The sequence below is a fragment of the Hyla sarda genome, unplaced genomic scaffold (assembly GCF_029499605.1).
Source record: "Hyla sarda isolate aHylSar1 unplaced genomic scaffold, aHylSar1.hap1 scaffold_2745, whole genome shotgun sequence".
In the NCBI taxonomy this organism is placed as follows: Eukaryota; Metazoa; Chordata; class Amphibia; order Anura; family Hylidae; genus Hyla; species Hyla sarda.
Window position 1 is genome coordinate 24,447 of NW_026609446.1, and position 7,314 is coordinate 31,760.

General features: G+C 45.5%; 3 non-coding genes across 3 annotated transcripts; all 3 read left to right on the forward strand.

The window, feature by feature from the left end:
* The first annotated feature begins 1,282 nt into the window (after positions 1-1,282).
* On the forward strand, positions 1,283-1,473 carry LOC130325734 (U2 spliceosomal RNA). Its single transcript, XR_008870494.1, has one exon. It is a non-coding gene; the product is annotated as a U2 spliceosomal RNA (small nuclear RNA).
* Positions 1,474-3,566: 2,093 nt separating this feature from the next.
* LOC130325735 (U2 spliceosomal RNA) lies at positions 3,567-3,757 on the forward strand. Its single transcript, XR_008870495.1, has one exon. It is a non-coding gene; the product is annotated as a U2 spliceosomal RNA (small nuclear RNA).
* Positions 3,758-5,859: 2,102 nt separating this feature from the next.
* LOC130325737 (U2 spliceosomal RNA) lies at positions 5,860-6,050 on the forward strand. Its single transcript, XR_008870496.1, has one exon. It is a non-coding gene; the product is annotated as a U2 spliceosomal RNA (small nuclear RNA).
* The last annotated feature ends 1,264 nt before the right edge of the window (positions 6,051-7,314 follow it).

Here is a 7,314-nt window from a genome sequence, read left to right on the forward strand (position 1 = left end):
CTGAACAGTCGCTTTTTATGTATTCAGCACCTATGTATAATGTTGTAAAAATGCTCTAGAAGCTAAAGTCGCAGAAATGTCACACATATTTGGCCTGCAACTTTCTGTGCGACAAATTCAGACAGGAAAAATCAGTATAAATCCTTAGAAAATTATCCCCCAGTGTCTCCATCTGCTGGCGGTATTGAATAAGCATTGCTGCACTGATGGGGTATGCATTAGACGAAAAAAAAGAAGAAAAAGAAGAATAATACGCCCAGAAAAGAGGCGAAAAGGAGAAAAACGTAAAAAAACGTGAAAAAAAAGTAAGAGGAAGAGAAGGGAAAAAAAGGTGGAAATGGGTTTAAAAGTGATTTCGGCGGAGAAATATATATATATATATATATATATATATATATATATATATATATGCGCACACACACACATAGATATAAACGTATTCTCCGTTGAGATATTGCAGCCGCTGCTGTGTCCAGGCCCAGGAGCCTTAGCACTGTGCTGTGATGTCACTCAATACCACTGACATCACTAGGTGTAAACAACATCTCTCCTTTGCTGTGTATGTGACTATGGAGCTGTTTGGTGATGTCGTCTATTACGGCCTTCATAGAAGCAACAGGAGATTGTTGCATCCATCTTGAACCCTCAGAACTACAGTGCTATGATGTCACTCACTTCCACAGGCCTTGCAGAGTGTAAACAACAACAACCCAGCTTTGTTGTGTATGTAACCATAGGGATTTGTGATGTCACCTAGAACCTTCACAGCAGCGACAGCTTTATGAGGAGCATCAGCACTGCTCTGCCTGAGCAGAACCATCACCGCCATAGGTTGTCAAATAACCCGGATTTAACCCACACAGGTAAGTCCAATGGGGTGCAGGCATGTCCTCTATGCTTACAGCTTCCCGTGGGTGTTGGTTTGATACCGTTTGGGGACAGCCAAGGAGGCATCTGCAGGCAACAAAGGTAGGTGTGTGCTTGTGTGTGTGTTTCCTATGCAGATCCTAAGCCCAGTGTCACATGCAAGTAGGAGGAGTAAGAAGGGTTCCTGGCAAATCCGGGTTATGGATTGCATTTAAAAAGGCCCCGTGGGAGTGCAATGGGCCCCTGTCTTGCTGCTTAGCAATAATGGTATGGGTTTAGGTTCTGCTGTGTGTACTGGTGGTTGACTGCCCCCCAGCCCAGAGTGTGCATGGAAAATTGTCTGGCAGCCTCCCTGACAGCAAGCAGTGATAGTGCCCATGAAGGGGACCTTGTTGGGCCCGCCCCTTTCACGGTTATCGCTTCTCGGCCTTTTGGCTAAGATCAAGTGTAGTATCTGTTCTTATCAGTTTAATATCTGATACGTCCCCTATCTGGGGACCATATATTAAATGGATTTTTGAGAACGGGGGCCGATTTCGAAGCTTGCTTCCGTCGCCCTATGCATTGACCCGATATGGCAGTATCTTCGGGTACAGTGCACCACCCCCTTACAGGGTTAAAAAGAAAGATTCCTACTTTCATTGCTACCTGCTTGCTGGCTAGCCAGCTAGCCAGCCCTGTGGGCCTTGCTGCTGCTGCAGCCAAAAAACAAAAGGTGGTGCTGCTGCTGCTTCTGCTGCTTCTGCTTCTGCTTGTGTCTGGCCCCTGTTGGAGCGTCCAGGCACAGGACTTCTGCTGCTGCTGACTAAATGGCCTCCTTAATTGGATCATTTGAGTAGCCAGCACACCTGTGCAGGTAGGGCATGACATGATAGGCAGCTGCCTTGATAGCGGGTGGGTGCTGAATGTTCCTAATTGACAAAATAAGATTAATGCTTATGAAGAAATATAAAATCTCATCCCTTCCCCAATATCGCGCCACACCCCTACCCCTTAATTCCCTGGTTGAACGTGATGGACATATGTCTTTTTTCGACCGTACTAACTATGTAACTATGTAACATAACATGGGGGGGGGGGGGGGGGGGGGGTCTCCTGGCTGTTCACACAGGTGTGTCATTGCTGTACATTGACCATGCATTGCTTCTGTGGTATTGCAAAGGCAAAGACAAATGCTTCCAGCCATCCATTGCACTAATGGATTGGTCATCAGCTGGCTGTCTATGTCCCGCATCAATATAGACCAAAGTACAGAGGGTTAGGCTATGCTATTGTGCACCTACCTGATGCATCAGAAGGTGCGAGGCCCTTGCTAAATTCTGTGCACAGACTTTGAGATCTATGCTTTAGACTGTATCTAAACCTGCTCCAACATGGACTGACATTCTGGCCTACTTTCAGCCGATGCGACTTGTCTGTCGCTGAACAGTCGCTTTTTATGTATTCAGCACCTATGTATAATGTTGTAAAAATGCTCTAGAAGCTAAAGTCGCAGAAATGTCACACATATTTGGCCTGCAACTTTCTGTGCGACAAATTCAGACAGGAAAAATCAGTATAAATCCTTAGAAAATTATCCCCCAGTGTCTCCATCTGCTGGCGGTATTGAATAAGCATTGCTGCACTGATGGGGTATGCATTAGACGAAAAAAAAGAAGAAAAAGAAGAATAATACGCCCAGAAAAGAGGCGAAAAGGAGAAAAACGTAAAAAAACGTGAAAAAAAAGTAAGAGGAAGAGAAGGGAAAAAAAGGTGGAAATGGGTTTAAAAGTGATTTCGGCGGAGAAATATATATATATATATATATATATATATATATATATATATGCGCACACACACACATAGATATAAACGTATTCTCCGTTGAGATATTGCAGCCGCTGCTGTGTCCAGGCCCAGGAGCCTTAGCACTGTGCTGTGATGTCACTCAATACCACTGACATCACTAGGTGTAAACAACATCTCTCCTTTGCTGTGTATGTGACTATGGAGCTGTTTGGTGATGTCGTCTATTACGGCCTTCATAGAAGCAACAGGAGATTGTTGCATCCATCTTGAACCCTCAGAACTACAGTGCTATGATGTCACTCACTTCCACAGGCCTTGCAGAGTGTAAACAACAACAACCCAGCTTTGTTGTGTATGTAACCAAAGGGATTTGTGATGTCACCTAGAACCTTCACAGCAGCGACAGCTTTATGAGGAGCATCAGCACTGCTCTGCCTGAGCAGAACCATCACCGCCATAGGTTGTCAAATAACCCGGATTTAACCCACACAGGTAAGTCCAATGGGGTGCAGGCATGTCCTCTATGCTTACAGCTTCCCGTGGGTGTTGGTTTGATACCGTTTGGGGACAGCCAAGGAGGCATCTGCAGGCAACAAAGGTAGGTGTGTGCTTGTGTGTGTGTTTCCTATGCAGATCCTAAGCCCAGTGTCACATGCAAGTAGGAGGAGTAAGAAGGGTTCCTGGCAAATCCGGGTTATGGATTGCATTTAAAAAGGCCCCGTGGGAGTGCAATGGGCCCCTGTCTTGCTGCTTAGCAATAATGGTATGGGTTTAGGTTCTGCTGTGTGTACTGGTGGTTGACTGCCCCCCAGCCCAGAGTGTGCATGGAAAATTGTCTGGCAGCCTCCCTGACAGCAAGCAGTGATAGTGCCCATGAAGGGGACCTTGTTGGGCCCGCCCCTTTCACGGTTATCGCTTCTCGGCCTTTTGGCTAAGATCAAGTGTAGTATCTGTTCTTATCAGTTTAATATCTGATACGTCCCCTATCTGGGGACCATATATTAAATGGATTTTTGAGAACGGGGGCCGATTTCGAAGCTTGCTTCCGTCGCCCTATGCATTGACCCGATATGGCAGTATCTTCGGGTACAGTGCACCACCCCCTTACAGGGTTAAAAAGAAAGATTCCTACTTTCATTGCTACCTGCTTGCTGGCTAGCCAGCTAGCCAGCCCTGTGGGCCTTGCTGCTGCTGCAGCCAAAAAACAAAAGGTGGTGCTGCTGCTGCTTCTGCTGCTTCTGCTTCTGCTTGTGTCTGGCCCCTGTTGGAGCGTCCAGGCACAGGACTTCTGCTGCTGCTGACTAAATGGCCTCCTTAATTGGATCATTTGAGTAGCCAGCACACCTGTGCAGGTAGGGCATGACATGATAGGCAGCTACCTTGATAGCGGGTGGGTGCTGAATGTTCCTAATTGACAAAATAAGATTAATGCTTATGAAGAAATATAAAATCTCATCCCTTCCCCAATATCGCGCCACACCCCTACCCCTTAATTCCCTGGTTGAACGTGATGGACATATGTCTTTTTTCGACCGTACTAACTATGTAACTATGTAACATAACATGGGGGGGGGGGGGGGGGGGTCTCCTGGCTGTTCACACAGGTGTGTCATTGCTGTACATTGACCATGCATTGCTTCTGTGGTATTGCAAAGGCAAAGACAAATGCTTCCAGCCATCCATTGCACTAATGGATTGGTCATCAGCTGGCTGTCTATGTCCCGCATCAATATAGACCAAAGTACAGAGGGTTAGGCTATGCTATTGTGCACCTACCTGATGCATCAGAAGGTGCGAGGCCCTTGCTAAATTCTGTGCACAGACTTTGAGATCTATGCTTTAGACTGTATCTAAACCTGCTCCAACATGGACTGACATTCTGGCCTACTTTCAGCCGATGCGACTTGTCTGTCGCTGAACAGTCGCTTTTTATGTATTCAGCACCTATGTATAATGTTGTAAAAATGCTCTAGAAGCTAAAGTCGCAGAAATGTCACACATATTTGGCCTGCAACTTTCTGTGCGACAAATTCAGACAGGAAAAATCAGTATAAATCCTTAGAAAATTATCCCCCAGTGTCTCCATCTGCTGGCGGTATTGAATAAGCATTGCTGCACTGATGGGGTATGCATTAGATGAAAAAAAAGAAGAAAAAGAAGAATAATACGCCCAGAAAAGAGGCGAAAAGGAGAAAAACGTAAAAAAACGTGAAAAAAAAGTAAGAGGAAGAGAAGGGAAAAAAAGGTGGAAATGGGTTTAAAAGTGATTTCGGCGGAGAAATATATATATATATATATATATATATATATATATATATATATATATATATATGCGCACACACACACATAGATATAAACGTATTCTCCGTTGAGATATTGCAGCCGCTGCTGTGTCCAGGCCCAGGAGCCTTAGCACTGTGCTGTGATGTCACTCAATACCACTGACATCACTAGGTGTAAACAACATCTCTCCTTTGCTGTGTATGTGACTATGGAGCTGTTTGGTGATGTCGTCTATTACGGCCTTCATAGAAGCAACAGGAGATTGTTGCATCCATCTTGAACCCTCAGAACTACAGTGCTATGATGTCACTCACTTCCACAGGCCTTGCAGAGTGTAAACAACAACAACCCAGCTTTGTTGTGTATGTAACCAAAGGGATTTGTGATGTCACCTAGAACCTTCACAGCAGCGACAGCTTTATGAGGAGCATCAGCACTGCTCTGCCTGAGCAGAACCATCACCGCCATAGGTTGTCAAATAACCCGGATTTAACCCACACAGGTAAGTCCAATGGGGTGCAGGCATGTCCTCTATGCTTACAGCTTCCCGTGGGTGTTGGTTTGATACCGTTTGGGGACAGCCAAGGAGGCATCTGCAGGCAACAAAGGTAGGTGTGTGCTTGTGTGTGTGTTTCCTATGCAGATCCTAAGCCCAGTGTCACATGCAAGTAGGAGGAGTAAGAAGGGTTCCTGGCAAATCCGGGTTATGGATTGCATTTAAAAAGGCCCCGTGGGAGTGCAATGGGCCCCTGTCTTGCTGCTTAGCAATAATGGTATGGGTTTAGGTTCTGCTGTGTGTACTGGTGGTTGACTGCCCCCCAGCCCAGAGTGTGCATGGAAAATTGTCTGGCAGCCTCCCTGACAGCAAGCAGTGATAGTGCCCATGAAGGGGACCTTGTTGGGCCCGCCCCTTTCACGGTTATCGCTTCTCGGCCTTTTGGCTAAGATCAAGTGTAGTATCTGTTCTTATCAGTTTAATATCTGATACGTCCCCTATCTGGGGACCATATATTAAATGGATTTTTGAGAACGGGGGCCGATTTCGAAGCTTGCTTCCGTCGCCCTATGCATTGACCCGATATGGCAGTATCTTCGGGTACAGTGCACCACCCCCTTACAGGGTTAAAAAGAAAGATTCCTACTTTCATTGCTACCTGCTTGCTGGCTAGCCAGCTAGCCAGCCCTGTGGGCCTTGCTGCTGCTGCAGCCAAAAAACAAAAGGTGGTGCTGCTGTTGCTTCTGCTGCTTCTGCTTCTGCTTGTGTCTGGCCCCTGTTGGAGCGTCCAGGCACAGGACTTCTGCTGCTGCTGACTAAATGGCCTCCTTAATTGGATCATTTGAGTAGCCAGCACACCTGTGCAGGTAGGGCATGACATGATAGGCAGCTGCTTTGATAGCGGGTGGGTGCTGAATGTTCCTAATTGACAAAATAAGATTAATGCTTATGAAGAAATATAAAATCTCATCCCTTCCCCAATATCGCGCCACACCCCTACCCCTTAATTCCCTGGTTGAACGTGATGGACATATGTCTTTTTTCGACCGTACTAACTATGTAACTATATAACATAACATGGGGGGGGTCTCCTGGCTGTTCACACAGGTGTGTCATTGCTGTACATTGACCATGCATTGCTTCTGTGGTATTGCAAAGGCAAAGACAAATGCTTCCAGCCATCCATTGCACTAATGGATTGGTCATCAGCTGGCTGTCTATGTCCCGCATCAATATAGACCAAAGTACAGAGGGTTAGGCTATGCTATTGTGCACCTACCTGATGCATCAGAAGGTGCGAGGCCCTTGCTAAATTCTGTGCACAGACTTTGAGATCTATGCTTTAGACTGTATCTAAACCTGCTCCAACATGGACTGACATTCTGGCCTACTTTCAGCCGATGCGACTTGTCTGTCGCTGAACAGTCGCTTTTTATGTATTCAGCACCTATGTATAATGTTGTAAAAATGCTCTAGAAGCTAAAGTCGCAGAAATGTCACACATATTTGGCCTGCAACTTTCTGTGCGACAAATTCAGACAGGAAAAATCAGTATAAATCCTTAGAAAATTATCCCCCAGTGTCTCCATCTGCTGGCGGTATTGAATAAGCATTGCTGCACTGATGGGGTATGCATTAGACGAAAAAAAAGAAGAAAAAGAAGAATAATACGCCCAGAAAAGAGGCGAAAAGGAGAAAAACGTAAAAAAACGTGAAAAAAAAGTAAGAGGAAGAGAAGGGAAAAAAAGGTGGAAATGGGTTTAAAAGTGATTTCGGCGGAGAAATATATATATATATATATATATATATATATATATATATGCGCACACACACACATAGATATAAACGTATTCTCCGTTGAGATATTGCAGCCGCTGCTG